This window comes from Leucoraja erinacea, chromosome 5 (genome assembly GCF_028641065.1).
Source record: "Leucoraja erinacea ecotype New England chromosome 5, Leri_hhj_1, whole genome shotgun sequence".
Taxonomy (NCBI): Eukaryota; Metazoa; Chordata; class Chondrichthyes; order Rajiformes; family Rajidae; genus Leucoraja; species Leucoraja erinaceus.
Window position 1 is genome coordinate 90,078,189 of NC_073381.1, and position 15,296 is coordinate 90,093,484.

The 15,296-nt window shown below is 45.3% G+C and overlaps 1 protein-coding gene across 1 annotated transcript in view; it reads right to left on the reverse strand.

Moving 5' to 3' along the window:
• Window positions 1-7,946, reverse strand: part of arhgef10 (Rho guanine nucleotide exchange factor (GEF) 10) — a 269,667-nt gene extending 261,721 nt beyond the window's left edge. Inside the window, 1 exon segment of the mRNA XM_055636192.1 lies at window positions 7,797-7,946. The gene's annotated coding sequence lies outside the window, so the exon portion shown is untranslated.
• Between the last annotated feature and the right edge of the window lie 7,350 nt (window positions 7,947-15,296).

A 15,296-nucleotide genomic window follows, 5' to 3' on the forward strand; every position in this document is an offset into this window, starting at 1 on the left:
TCCATGCAAACTTTCCCTTCCTTGGGACTGTCCACGGGAACAAAAAAAAACTGGGTGAAGCCTCTCCGTTTATTGTCAGCAGCAGCAAGTGGAATATTTGCTCTTAAACAGTAGTGAGACCTAGAAATGCAGTCAAACTGCAAAGGTGATGCCCAGGACATTCAGAAGGCCAAATCTGGTGTGTTTTATTTTACCTAAATCATAGAGACATTCTGTACAGAAACAGGCCACTGTCTCAGGTCTCAGCCCACTGAGAACTCTTAGGGCTAGCGGAATCAAGAGGTATGGGGAGAAGGCAGGAACGTGGTACTGATTGTGGATGATCAGCCATGATCACATTGAATGGCAGTGCTGGTTCGAAGGGCCGATCACTGCAAGCAGAGTTGACTAATTTAATTTGGCATCATGTTAGGCCTGGACATTAGTGACTGTTCCTGTGCTGTAGTGTTCTATGTAGACGGATGCTGATTTATAAAAATGGACATGAACTTCAAGTGCTGGAATATCTCAGTAGGTCAGGCAGCATCTATGGGGAACATTGAAAGGTATCATTTCCAGGGTAGGACCCTTCTTCAGAGTGTACTAGTAGGCAGGTGATAGGATATATTACTCTGCTCTATTTCAATGAATGAAATTACTTACAACTGATTTTGGTGTTTTTAATTTTTTTTTTTAAACGTTCATTATTTAGTTCAACATCTGAGACATTTACAAAATGGGAAGAACATTTCACATCCAAGGGGCAGGCTCTTTGATGAGTCAGCAGAAGTGAACTCCCTCTCAGGGCACTGTCATGTTTCCGCATTCCGTCCAGATGCACTGCAGTGAGGTGATCACAGTTTGCTTTAGTTTAGATTACCGATAATTTAGTTTTGTTTTCTGTCATGTTTACCGAGGTACAGTGAAATGCTGTTTTGTTGCATGCTATCCAGTCAGTGGAAAGACATTTCATGGTTACAATGGACAAGGATTAGATCTGGCCCATGATCACTCAGAAGACATCAGTGCATCCTCAACGCACTACTTGCAGCTTTGTGTTTTAAATCAAGATCAAATTCAGCACCATTTATATAAATATACACCGGGTCTTAAAATGTGAACGTTGTCTCTCGTGGGGTAGACTGAGACCGAGACTGAGTCCCGCCCCACACACCTCCCCCACCCCCCCCTCCCCAATCCTTTCCACTCGTCACTTTAATTTCATGTTTCATGAATTTTGTGTTTTTATGACTGTTGGCAGATCAATTTCACTCCTGGGATTAATAAAGTTCTATTGTATCGTATCGTTTCATGATGTTGTTTTCAATGCAAAGAACTTAAGTTCCAGGATTTAGCATAGAAATAATTAAAAGCTGATTGTATTAGTTACAGGAATAACTTGGCAACAACTCTACTTTTGAGATCCCTATGATTGAAACAAGCCCACATGAGTTCACCAGAAATCCATATGATTTTAATCCCCAATAAATGAGTAAAACACATACTGCATATTTTTGGCAGATACACTGTCAATCGAAGCTACATGCCAAGGAAACACTTACGTGTCACAATTCTGTGCCAAGGATGAATACTTGATAATCTATCATTACATATTGTGAAGAAAGGAAAAATATACGGGATCTGTACATTAAAAGTTTCCATGATAGTTACTGACATTGTAATATACATCCGCCTTCACTCAGGGAACCAGACCATTGACCTGCCAGATTTTATAGTCATACAGCAAGGAAACAGGCCTTCATCTTAACTCATCCATGCTGACCAAGGTTCCCATCTACACAAATCCCAGATCTGTGCATTTCTCAAATAGATTGGGTAAATGCAGTATGTTGCCCAGAGTTGGGGAATCATGAACCAGGACGCATAGGTTTAAGGTGAGGGGGGAAATATTTAATAGGAACCAAAGGGGTAGCTTTTTATTCACAAAAGTTATATGGAACGGTCTGCCAGAGGTGGTAGTTAAGGTAGGTACTATCATAATTTTTAAGAGACATTTGGACAAGTACATGGATAAGGTATGTTTAGAGGGGTATGGGCCAAACACAGTCAGGTGGAACTAATGTTGATGAGGGCATGTTGGTCGGCAGGGGTAAGTTGGCTCGAAGGGCCTGTTTCCATGCTGAATGACTCTATGTACTTGTCCACATGTCTTATAAATGATTTATTTATCTGTCTCAACCACATCTCTGCTAGCTCGTTCCATGTATACACCATCCTGTGTTGTTCATTCCTGTGTAAACTATCAAAATATAAAATCCCAAAACAGGGATTCCTGGAACATTACAGCCATAACAACAATGCAAATTGTGAACGTCAAAATCATCAAGGCCACAAAGATTGGGAAAGATTTACTTTAAAAACAAGTTCTACGCATCAAGTGGAAGACACATGAAAGTACTTGGTGCAAAAAACAATTTTGAATTGTTGGTCGGAAATTGTCAACTAATCAATAGATACTCTACCACAATCCATCAATACTGTTGGCCATATCGTAGGCTCCAAATCAACCTAAATATAAGTATGGGAGTTTCTCTAGTTGTGGTGACAACTCCCAACCACATAAGTAAAAAATGAAATCACACTCATTTCCACTCCCTTCTTTGCCACTCAGGTGAATCAGACTAAAGGTGCTTCTTTTTAAAAAAAAGTTAATTTATTGCTGGGTAAGAGGGCAAGATAATTTGTGTACAGGACTGGGGATCAATATTGCTCTGTGGAAGCAAGGTAGTGCATCAGTCTCAGCTCAATGAGACAACCAACAATTTGTTACTGCAAAAAAAGACACATAGCGCTGGATAACTCGGTTCAGGCAGCATCTCTGGAGGACATGAACAGGTGACTTTGCAGATCAGAAATTTAGTTTGGTGTTACTCCAGCACAGTGTCTTTTTTTTTAAACCAGTATTCGCAGTTCCTTGTGCCTCTAATTTGTCATTGCATCTCATTCCTCCTCACAGCCAGTTTCAGCTGCCTGAGAATTTGCTGTGAGATGAGGCAAGGTCGGACACCCTGTAGTCAGCATAACAGAAAGATGAAGTCACCTCTGTAGGCTGGATTTCACCTTCATCAATTAATTTAACTCAGCAAAAGGGGGTTGGTTCTGTGAGTACTCAAGCAGGCAGAGTTAATTGCATTAGAATAAAGAATAATCAAAGCAAGTAAGAATTTCATTGATTTGTTGTCCGGACATATGACAATTAAACACTCTCGACTCACTCTTTTGACTCTTGAAGATTACAAAGTAGGAAGTAGAACATTCCATTTGTTTACTAACTTCCAAAAATTGTAAAAAGTGTAATAAACGAGGGAGATTAAGGACATGACATACCATGAACAAACTTTAAAAATATAACATAATTACATTTAAAAACATGGAACTTAGAATTATTCTGTGAGTTATCCTCAACATAAACTTTTTTTTCCCGTCTTGTGAAGTTATTCAGCGGTAATTGTGGCTGTACACTACTATAAACTCAGTTACATTTCATTCAACAAGGCAAAATATTCCAAAAATATTTTATGTTGCAGAAAACTTAGTTTGATCCCATCTGCAACATCTGTGACAATGCACACTATTAGGGAGCAATTTATCACCAAGAGCAATTTTGCAATATCTATAGACATCAGATATTAGTGGCAGATTTAGTGAGAAATCGCAACACACCAACATTGCAACTGCTTTGTCCACTGCTTTTTATTTTTTAAGCGATAATTATTTGCAAAAATCATTTGAAGGATTATTCAAAGATAAAATTAAAATGAGCTGAAAATACTTTTAACATGCACAGTACTTAATTTTTGGCACTTTATAGTTTGCCACGTGAAAAGAAGAACCGTTATCACACATCAATCTCTAGCAGGGGATGTAACATTGTAACCCAGGGGATGGTCTATCCCCCACCTCTCTGACCAAGAAATTGCTTTGCTTAATCCTGACAACCCATAGATTGTGGCATCAAACAACACCAAGCATAGACATTCAACATATGACATGAATCAACCATCACTGCAGCACAAAGGATGTTAAAAATTAATGGTGCTTCGCAGACATAAATGCATTGATGGTTATTGAATCCTCAGAGACAAAACACAGCAAAAAGCACTGATTTAAGTCATATATTATCTCAATTGCTACTACTTATCACAGTTCTTTGGGAATACAATGATCCAATTAAAATGCATCAAGGTTGAGTGATTTTGGTATGGTACAACTGATGCCTTTCTACATCATTAAAAGTATTGACTATAGACCGGTATAGCACAGGAAAAGGCCCTTTAGGCCATAATGTCTGTGCCGAACAAGATGTCAAAGCAAATAATCACTTCTGCCTGTGCATAATCCATACCACCCCACCACCACGCCTCATCGCCTGTTCCATACATTTCCATGTGCCTATCTAAAAACCTTGTAAACATTATGATCCTATCTGCCTCCATTCCCCAGTGTGTTTCAGGCATCTACCACTCTGTGTAAAAAAACATGCCTTTAAAGCTATTCCCTCTAGTCTTTGACATAGAAACATAGAAATTAGGTGCAGGAGTAGGCCATTCGGCCCTTCGAGCCTGCACTGCCATTCAATATGATCATGGCTGATCATCCAACTCAGTATCCCGTACCTGCCTTCTCTCCATACCCCCTGATCCCCTTAGCCACAAGGGCCACATCTAACTCCCTCTTAAATATAGCCAATGAACTGGCCTCAACTACCCTCTGTGGCAGAGAGTTCCAGAGATTCACCACATTATTAACCTGGGAAAAATATTCTGACTGTCTACCCTATCTATGCATCTCATAATTTTATACATTTCTATTGGGTCTACCTTCATACACTCCACAGAAAACAATCTAAGTTTATCCAACCTCTCTTAACTAATAACCTCTTGGTCAAGGCAGCATCTGGGTAAACTGCTGCACCTTTTCTAAAGCCTCCACAGCTTTCATGTAATGGGGTGAGCAGAACTGTACACAATACTCTAAATGCGATCTCACCAAAGTTTTAGAAGTCTGAACAAAGGTCTCGACCCAAAACGTTACCCATTCCTTCTCTCCAGAGATGCTCTGTCCCATTGAGTTACTCCAACATTTTGTGTCTATCTTCTTTTACAAGCTGCCACATGATTTTGTGACTCTTAGAAATATCTTCAATGTTTTATCTTTCACTAAATGTGGGTACGACATCTGTACAGTGGATGGCTTGATTGTACTCATGTATAGTCTTTTCTTTGACTGAATAGCACGCAAACAAAAACGTTTTACTGTACCTCGGTACATGTGACAATAATAAACTAACCTAAATTAAATTATAAAGACAAACGTATCATATACCTTCATTACCACTATCTTCTTGTGTTGCTACTTTCAGCGAGCGATTAACTTGGACCCCAAGATCTCGCTGTACATCATTGCAGTTAAAGGACATGCCGGTAACTGTATACATTCGCTTTAGATTCAACCTCCCAAAGTGCAACACCTGACATATCGAGTCATTGAATCACAGTAATAAATCACGGAAACCGGCCCATCAACCCCTTTTCCATGCCAATCTACGCTAGTCCCATTTGCCTGTGTTTATCCCTTTGTCCTCTAAATCTTTCCTATCCATGTACCCATCTAAATGACCCTTTAAAGATGTTATGGTACCTGCTTCAACTATTTCATCTGGCAGCTCGATATCTATACCTACCACCCTCTGTGTGAGAAAGATGCCCCTCATGTTCCTATTAAATCATTCCCCTCTCATCTGTGCGCTCCAGTTCTTGATTTCCACAAACGAGGAAGAAAGACTGTGTGCTTACCTCAAATTTATTAAAAACCTAATCATTCTGCATTCATCCAAAAAGCAATCTCACACTCAACGATTCAGAATTACAAATCATTACTCAGCCCAACAGAGGAATTCCTCGCAAACTAGTTCTGAAGACTTGGGGCTTATAAGATACAGATTCAAAGTGCAAAGTGTACTGGACCGGGAGTGTGTGTTCTTCACACTGACTCTCAAAGCATCACCACAGTAGAATCTTTGACCTGTGCATAATCTACATCAAGATGTTGGTTTCCAATACAAATATTTAAGCGTAAGAAAGATAAAGTGTTGTCGATTAGAGATATAGAGATCCGACTCAGGAATGAACTTTCCTGGAACACAGCACTACATCTGCTTAATTTAGTGGTGAAGCATCAACTGCTTGCAAATCAAATCCTAAAAGCAAAAGGGAGTGACAGAGAACTCTGACCATCTCAGTTTCTTTGGCAATTGCTGCGCTCAAGAGGCAATAAAGCCCTTGAATACGTGGACACATTTGAAACTACTTAAAAATAGTGGAGTCAGGGGATATGGGGAGAAGGCAGGAACGGGATACTGATTGGGGACGATCAGCCATGATCACATTGAATGGCGGTGCTGGCTCGAAGGACCGAATGGCCTACTCCTGCACCTATTGTCTATTGTTTACTTCAACAAGCCTGGTGAGAGGGATCGTTGGTTGTCTGCCTGTCTGCCTGTCCTGGTCTGTCCACCCATCATTTTTCACCTGGTCTGTCCACATGTCGCCTGCTCACTGTCTGCCTGTCACCATGTCTGACTGCTGGTCACCCAGCCTACTCACCTATCACTTGTCTGCTGCCTGGTCTGTCTGTCATGTGTTCTGTCTGCCTGTCGCCTGGTCTGCTTATCACCCAGTCTGTCCTCCTGTTGCCTGGTTCGCCTGTCATCCAGTCTATCTGCCAACACTCAGTCCGTCTGCCAGTCACCTAGTCTGTGTGCCTGTGGTCCGATCCATGTGCCTGTCACCCAATCCGTCTGTGGTCCATTCCGTCTACCTGTCACCTGGCCCGCTCGTCAGATCCACCAATTGCCCAGTCGGTACATCTGTTGCCCTTTCCGCGTGTTACCTGGTCCACCCGCATGATCCACCTGTTGCTTAGTTTGTCCGCCTGTCACCTGCTCCATCCCCGTCACTTGGTCCATCCCCGTCACTTGGTCCATCCTATAGTTGCCAGGTCCATCCATCTGTTGTCTTGTCTTGTCCTGGTCTGTCTGCCTGTTGCCCGGTCTGTCTGCCGGTTGCCCGGTCTGGTTGTCCTGGCTGTCCACCTGTTCCCTGGTCCATCCGCCTGTTGAACTGGCTGTCCACATGTCCCCTAGTCTGTCTGCCTGTTGCCCGGTCTATCCGCCTGTTGTCCTGGCTGTCCACATGTCCCCCAGTCTGTCTGCCTGTTGCCCGGTCTGTCCGCCTGTCACCTGGTGTGCCCATTACCCATTCCATTTGGCTGTTGCCTGGTTTGCCTGTCACTCAGTCTGTCTGTCATCTAGTCCATCTGCCTGTCACCCAGTCTGTTCTCGTATTCCTGGATTTGCCTGTCGCCCAGTCAGTCCGCCTGTCACCCGGTCCGTTATAGTGATAAGTGGTCGCGTCCGCCTGACGCCTGGTCTGTCTGCCTGTCACCCAGTCCATCCTCCTGGTACTGGGTTTGCTCGTCTCCCTGGTCCGTCCGCCTGTCACCCAGTCTGTTCCCCTGTTACTTGGTCTGCCTTTTGCCCAGTCTGTCCACCTATGCCTGTTACACCCAGCCCATCTATCCGCCTGTAACCTGGTCTGTTCACCGGGTTCTGGGTTTGCCTGTTACACCCAGTCCATCCGCCTGTTGCCCGGTCGCTGCGATGACAACTTGCCGGCAACTTTCTAGCGCTCCAGAGCCCCCGCACGGCTGTGGATCCGCCCGCACTGTTAGTGCTCAGTGCTCAATGCTCTGCCGCTACCGCTACCGCTGCCGCCTGCAGTCCCCACCGTCCTCACCGCCTGCAGTCCCCGCCGCCGTCCACCGTCCACTGTCCGCTCGCGGCTCCCTCCCTCCCTCCCTCGCTCCACTCCGCTCGTGGCTCCGCTCGAGGCGCGGCCGTTGGCTTGGTTGGCGGCTCCGCTCCGCTCGCGCTCCGGGTCCCGCTCCAAGTCCCGCCCCCCGCCCCGCAACCCCCTCGCCTCCCGTTGGCTGGCCGCCGCGTCAATCATGCTGCGAGTGGGCGGGGAGAGGGTGAGCCCAAGCTGGCGGCCCGCTTCAAGGTTGCGGGGTGTAAACATGGGTGGGTGTAGACATGGGGCTGCAAGGCTGGCGACCCGGTGCAGGCATGGGGCTGCGAGGTGCAGGCAGCGACCCGGTGCATGGTTGCGGGGTACAGGCATGGGGCTGTGGGGTGCAGGCTGGCGACCCGGTGCAAGGCTGCGGGCTGGAGATGGGCTGCAGAGGTGCGGGCCTGCCAGGGGTTGCAGAAGTCCGTGCACGGGGGTGGATGCTGGGGGGGACGGGTGCAGGGCCTGCGGGAGGATGCATTCATGGTGTAGGTATATGTGAAGGGGAGGATGCATTCTCAGGGTGGAGTGTGACATGAAGGGGCGGAGAAGATACATTCACACGGTGGAGTGTGGCATGAGAGGCGGGGTGGGTGTATTCATAAGGGAGGGTGCAAGCTCAGGAGTTTCTGGTCCTCACCCACCCAAGATCGGCGTAGGCGAGAAGTGTTGGACGCCCTCTGCATTCCTCGGCCAATGGATCATCGTTGATGGACGGATGCAGCCTTGGGAGCCCTGCACACTGAACAAACATCTCCCTTCGGGATCCTCATGCATATTGATTGTCTGCACTTTTGCTGTCGTGATTTATTTATTGTGTTTACTTTTAGTTTAAACTGGGCTTTCAAATGTGTGATGCGAGCAAAAACAGAAAGTGCTGGAGGAACTGAACGGGTCAGGCAGTATCTGTGGAGGGGCGTTTAGATTCGGGACACTTCTGAAGATGGGACAGATCCAAAACGCCATCTATCCATTCCCCCCACAGACACTGCCTGACCCGCTGGGTTCCTCCAACAATTTTCGTTTTGCTCAAGATTTCAACATCTGCAGTTCATTGTATCTCCAGTCTTCTCCTATAACTGAAAACAACATTATCCCAGGCAATGTCCTGATCAAAATATAGAAACAAAGAACTGCAGATGCTGGTTTATATATATAAAAAAGGCACAAAGTGCTGGAGAAAGCACCAGAGCAAATCATAGCCAGCATCAGATGAGCTCGGGCAGGGTGGATCCCTGAAATGCCAACTTGCCAGGAGACAGCGTGATCCCAAGAGGAATACATGTTTATCTTTGTATATCTTTGGTATAAACCAGCATCTTCAGTTTCTTTTTATTACACTATTTTATAAAGTTGGGTTATATTTTATATTGTATGTACTGGCCAACTAGAACAAGTTTGGCTTGTTTGTCTTTGGCCAACGAAAGCAAGCATTTGTTCTACTGGTGCTGCCACCTTCAGGGGCCTTTGCATTTAACACCAAGATTTTTTCTATTCTTCAACACTCCCTTGGCTCCTACGATCATTACATCCTTATCGGTCCTCCTCCCAAAACGCATCACCTCACACTTAGCAAGAATAAATTCCTTCTGTGGAAACAAAGAACTGCAGATGATGCTTTTGCCTAAAGATAGACACAAGGTGTCTATAAATTAGGATATAATAAAAGAAGAAGGGTTCCGACCCGATACGTTGCCTATTTCCTTCGCTCCATAGATGCTGCCTCACCCACTGAGTTTCTCCAGCATTTTGTCTACCTATAATAAGAGAGGAAGGAGATTGGACTTTATTGCCTTCTATCACAGTGAGGAACGTGGGGAATCCGCTGTGGTGGATGTTTATGTTAACTTCTATGTAGTTGATTGGCTTGTTGCTATTTTTTTGTATGGCTGTATGGTAATTCGAATTTCACTGTACATTAATTGGTATATGTGACAATAAACTGACCTTGAAACCTGAAGAAGGGTCTCGACCCGAAACTTCGAGAGTCTGAAGGGTCTCGACCCGAAACGTCACCTATTCCTTCGCTCCATAGATGTTGCCTCACACGCTGTGTTTCTCCAGCTTTTTTGTCTATATTTGAAACCTTGAAAAGGTGCTGGAGTAACACAGTGAGTCTGGCAGCATCTCTGGAGAAAAAGGATGGATGACGTTTCGGGTCGGGACCATTCTTAAGACTAAAGGTACGGGATGAGGTTGGTGGGGAGGTGGGTGAAGAGATGGAGGCGAGAGAAGATTAGAGCTGGCCACAAATAACCTCAGGCAGGGTTGTACCATTGGTAGGTCCGTTGTTGGCTTGGGAAGGTGTGATCTCAAGACGGATACAGTGGCGAACTGGAACTGGTTAAACAACTAGTGTGAAGGAAGGGAGGAGGGAAGAATTCCGTTCATACCTCTGAGTTGTAAGCTGCCCAAGCAAAATACGAGGTGCTGTTTCTCCAGTTTGCATGTGGCCTCACTTTGCCAATGGAGGAGGCCCAGGACAGAAAGTCTGTATGGGAATGGGAAGTGGTTAAATTGGTTTGCAATCGGGTGATCCTGTAGGCCTCGGCAGACAGAGCATTCTGCTTTGATCTGCATCTTACCAACTTGGGCGGCACGATGGGGCAGTGGTGGAGTTGCTGCCTTACAACGCCATAGACCCGGGTTCAATCCTGACTATGGGTGCTGTCTGTACGGAGTTTGTACATTCTCACCGTAACCAGCGTGGGATTTCCAAGACGTATGGGATTGTAGGTTAATTGGCTTGGTATAATTGCAAACTGTCTCTAGCGTGTAGGATAGTATTAGTGTGCGGGGATCTCTGGCCGGTGCAGAATCAGGTCGAAGGACCTATTTCCATGTATCTTAAAAAAAAAACGAATCAATATCAGCTGGAACCCAAGGCCACCCTCCCGACTAACAATACACTCTGAAAAATAACGCACCAAAAAGGGAGTGCAACGTAGGTTCACGAGGCTAATTCCCGGGATGGGGGAGCTGTCATATGATGAAAGAATGGAACGACTGGGCTTGTATGCACTGGAAGGATGTGAGGGGATCTTATAGAAACATATAAAATTATTAAGGGATTGGACACGTTAGAGGCAGGAAACATATTCCTGGTGTTGGGGGAAGTCTAGAACCAGGGGCCACAGTTTAAGAATAAGGGGTAGGCCATTTGGAACTGAAATGAGGAAAAACTTTTTCACCCAGATAGTTGTGAATTTGTGGAATTCTCTGCCTCAGAAGGCAGCGGAGGCACTGGATGCATTGAACAGAGAGTTAGATGGAGCTCTTGGGGCTAGTGGAATCAAGGGATATGGGGAGAAGGCAGGAACGGGATACTGATTGTGGATGATCAGCCATGATAACATTGAATGGCGGTGATGGCTCGAAGGGTCGAATGTCCTACTCCTGCACCTATTTTCTACGTATCTATGTAATAGTACTTCTGAATCTTTTGGTAATCACCTATTATCTATCACCAACGTTGCAGCAGCAGCATGATTTTGAACAGATCCGGGTTTGATCCTGACTACAGGTGCTGTATGTATGGAGTTTTCCCGGGGCGCTCTGGTTTCCTCCCACACTAGAAAGACGTGCAGGTTTGTAAGTTAATTGGCTTCGGTAAAATAGTAAATTGTCCCTAGTGAGTGTAGGATAGTGTTAGTGTGCGGGGATCACTGGTCGGCGCGAACTCTGTATCCTAAGGGCCTGTTTCCGCGCTGTATCTAAACTAAACTAAACCTCTATTAAATCTCTCATCTCAACTCCTGCATCTTGAGCTTAAAGAGTGAAATTAAAACAAGTAAAAATGCTGAGTGTGGGAGGAACGCAGAGCACCCGGAGAAATCCCACACGGTCACAGGGAGAACGTACAAACTCCATACACACCAGGGGTCAGGATTGAACCCTGGACTCTGGAGCTGTGAGGCCGCAACTCTACTGCTGCGTCACTACGCTGCCCCTTTGTGGTTCAGAGCAGAGTGAAGTAGCATCTGCTGTTGACCTGTAATGATGACAGGCAAATTAAGCTGATCCAGGTCATTTCTGAAGCAGGAATTGATTTGTGCCATGACCAACCTCCTAAAGCACTTGATTGTGGTGTACGTAAGTACTACCAGTCAGTAATCATTGAGGCAGGTCACCTTCCTCTTCTTGGGCACCAGTAAGATAGATGCCCTTCTGAAGCAGGTGGGAAAGAGCTACAGACCAGATCAGAGATAGTCAGGGATGCACACTTGCAGCTCTTGATCACCAAATGATTGGCACAGTGGTGCAGCTGGTAGAGCTGCTGTCTCGCAGTGCCAGAGACTCGGGTTCGATCCTGACCTTGAGTGCTGTCTGTCCCATCACAAAAACGTGTGGAGGCAAGTTGTAAATTGTCCCTAGTGTATAGAATAGTGCTAGTGCATGGGGTGATCAATGGTCGGTGGGCTGAAGGGCCTGTTTCCACGCTGTACCCCTAAATTAACTAAGAACAACAAGTAAAGCAGAGAAAGATGTCAGAGTGCAGAATATAGTTCTGAGCATTGTAGTGTAACAGTTCCAGAGAGGGTTGAAGTTGCCATTGAATACTCCAGGCAGTCGGGCCACAAAGACCTTCAGCCTGGGCTTAAAGTTTGTTCATAACTCATAGGAGCAGAATTAGGCCATTCAGCCCATTAAGTCTACTCCATCATTCAATCATGGCTGATCTATCCTTCCCTCTCAACCCCATTCCCCTGCCTTCTCCCCGTAACCTTTGATGCCTATACTAATCAAGAATCTGTCAATCTCCGCTTTAAAAATACTCAATGACGGCCTCCGCAGCCGTCCACAGAAATGAATTCCACAGATTAACTACCCTATGGCTATAGAAATTCCTCCTCATTTCCATTCTGAAGGTACTTCCTTTTATTGGGATGCTCTGCCTTCTGGTCCTGGACAAAGGGCACATTTTCTGACAGTGGCCCGAGGGACTGAGATCACATGGTCGTCAGAGGCTGTGTCATTGTTCTACTTGTCAATGCATAGAAGACATTGGGCACATCCAGAAGGAAAGCATCCTTGCAAAGTTACCGGACAACAGTTAAACGTGTGGCCTTTGCAGTGGGCTCTATAACTAGTGCTACAACATGGGAGTAGATATGGAAGAATCACTGATGACTCTTCATGGGGATTGATTAGTTTAGTTTACTATCACATGTACCAAGGTTCAATGAAAAGCTTTCGTTGCCTGCTATACGGTCAGCAGAAGACTATAAGTGATTACAATCAAGCCGTCCACAGATTATCTCAATCTTGATTTTAAGTAGTCTTAAGAAGGGTCCCAATCCGAAACATAACTTATCCATGTTCCCCAGAGATGGGTATAGGAGCAAAGAGGTCCTTCTGCAGTTATATAGGGCCCTGGTGAGACCACATCTGGAGTATTTACCAAAGCCAATTAACCTACAAACCTGTACGTCTTTTGGAGTGTGGGACGAAACCGGAGCACCCAGAGAAAACCCACGCAGTCACAGGGAGATCATACAAACTCCGCACAGACAGCACTGGTAGTCAGGATTGAATCTGGATTTCTGGCGCTATAAAACAGTAATGCCCCTGTCCCACTTAGGAAACCTCTGGAGACTTTGCGCCCCACTCAAGGTTTCTGTGCGGTTCCCGGAGGTTGCAGGTGGTTGCCGGAGGTTGCAGGTAGTGGAAGCAGGTAGGGAAACTGGCAAAAACCTCCGGGAACCGCACGGAAAACCTTGGGTGGGGTGCAAAGTCTCCAGAGGTTTCCGTTCAGGTTTCCCAAGTGGGACGGGGGCATAACTCTACTACTGCTCTACTGTGCTGCCCTGATATAGCTTTTTTAATAGCTATATATAGTGATAGCTTTTTTTTGGTAATATTATTTGGAAAATATTGAAGAGGGTAAAATTATTTTTGGACAAGACAGTGAAAATGTAAGCAGAAAATGTACGGGTGGAATGGTGGGTCAGCACTAGAGTTGCTGCCTTACAATGCCAGAGACCCAGGTGCTGTCTGTACGGAGTTTGTACGATCTCCCCATGACCGCTTGGGTTTTCTCCGGGTGCTCCAGCTTCCTCCCACATTCCAAAGATGTACAGGTTTGTAGGTTATTTGGCATCGGTAAAATTGTAAATGGTTCCTAGTTTGTGTAGAGTGGTGCTAGTGTACGGGGATTGCTGGTCGGCGCGGACTCGGTGGGCCGCAGGGCCTGTTTCCATGCTGTAACTGCAGTAAAGTTGGAATGAGAAAAATAGATTTAACAAATGAGAAATCTGAGAAAGCCCGAGGCAATTGGAAGTAAATGATACAGACATCCTGTACACACATGTTTTACCAAGGGAAAGTCCATTTGGCTTTTAAAAAAAGACCCTTAAAGTAGCTGAATTTTAAAGCAAATATTTTGTGGCACATGTCTGGCTTTAATATGTGTAGGAGGGAACAGCAGATTCTGGTTTACACCAAAGATAGACACAAAATGCTGGAGTAACTCAGCGGGTCAGATAGCATGTGTAGGAAACAGCTACAGATGCCGGTTTAAATCGAAGGTAGACATAAAATGCTGGAGTAACTCAGCGGGACAGGCAGCATCTCTGGAGAGAAGGAATGGGTGACGCTTCGGGGCAAGACCCTTCAGACTGAACATCAAACTGAACTTCAAAAGTCACCCATTCCTTCTCACCAGAGATGCTGCCTGTCCCGCTGAGTTACTCCAGCATTTTGGACCAGATAACATCTCTGGAGAAAAGGAATAGATGATGTTTCGGGTCGGGGTCCTTCTTCAGACTGAGAGTAAAGGCAGAGGGAAACTAGAGGTATGTAAAGGTACAAACAACAAATGAAGGAATGGTATGAAAAGAAAAGTCACCTATTCTTTTTCTTCAGAGATACTGCCTGACCCACTGAGTTACTCCAGAATTTGGTGCCCGGCTTTAACATGTTCATTACATTAGGAAGAAATCCCAAGGTGGAATTTCCAGCCAGAAATTATCCAAACGTTACAAAATGTTTACATAGAAGAGCGACAGCACAAGACAGAACAGGCCCTTCAGCCCACAATGTCATGATGCCGAGACTATCACATCAAGTTGCACATAGCCCATACCCTCCCCCCATTCGCTGTATATCTCAGTGCATATCCAAGTCTTTTAAATACCACTATTGTATATGTTTCAAACACCACCCCTGGCAGCACGTTCCAGGCACTCACCACCTTCTATGTAGAAAACTGCACGTCTCCTTTAAACTTTGCCCCTCACTTTATAGGTATGCCCTCTGGTATTTGATTTATTTTCACCCTGGGAAAGAGATTTGGACTGTCTATTCCATTAATGCCTCTTATAATGTCATATAGACCAGTCATATAGAGCTGCACTTTGACTTCCTGACTCTTATATTCATCCAGTGTTATTATGTCCAGTGCAAACTGATGCGATTGGGTGTATCTCCCAGACCACGTAGAGTGCTGCC